Here is a 213-nt window from a genome sequence, read left to right as displayed (position 1 = left end):
TATCATGTCATACCTTTACACCTGGTATATAACCTGGACTGACATTTAGGGACCATGGTATACCTTGACACCTGGTATATTACCAGGACTGTCATATAGGGACCATGGTATACCCTTACACCTGGAATTATACCTGGACTGACATATAGGGACCATGGTATACCTTTACACCTGGTATATTACCTGGACTGATATATAGGGACCATGGTATAA

General features: G+C 41.3%; 1 protein-coding gene across 1 annotated transcript in view; it reads left to right on the top strand.

Moving 5' to 3' along the window:
* The window catches only part of LOC110463842 (hepatocyte growth factor receptor-like), a gene marked incomplete at its 5' end in the record, with an annotated part of 137,051 nt that overhangs the window by 80,740 nt on the left and 56,098 nt on the right, over positions 1-213 (top strand). The gene's annotated exons all lie outside the window — the stretch shown is intronic.

The sequence above is a fragment of the Mizuhopecten yessoensis genome, unplaced genomic scaffold (assembly GCF_002113885.1).
Source record: "Mizuhopecten yessoensis strain PY_sf001 unplaced genomic scaffold, ASM211388v2 scaffold10935, whole genome shotgun sequence".
In the NCBI taxonomy this organism is placed as follows: Eukaryota; Metazoa; Mollusca; class Bivalvia; order Pectinida; family Pectinidae; genus Mizuhopecten; species Mizuhopecten yessoensis.
Note: the sequence above shows the minus strand (reverse complement) of the source record. Positions and strands in the feature narration are given on the sequence as shown.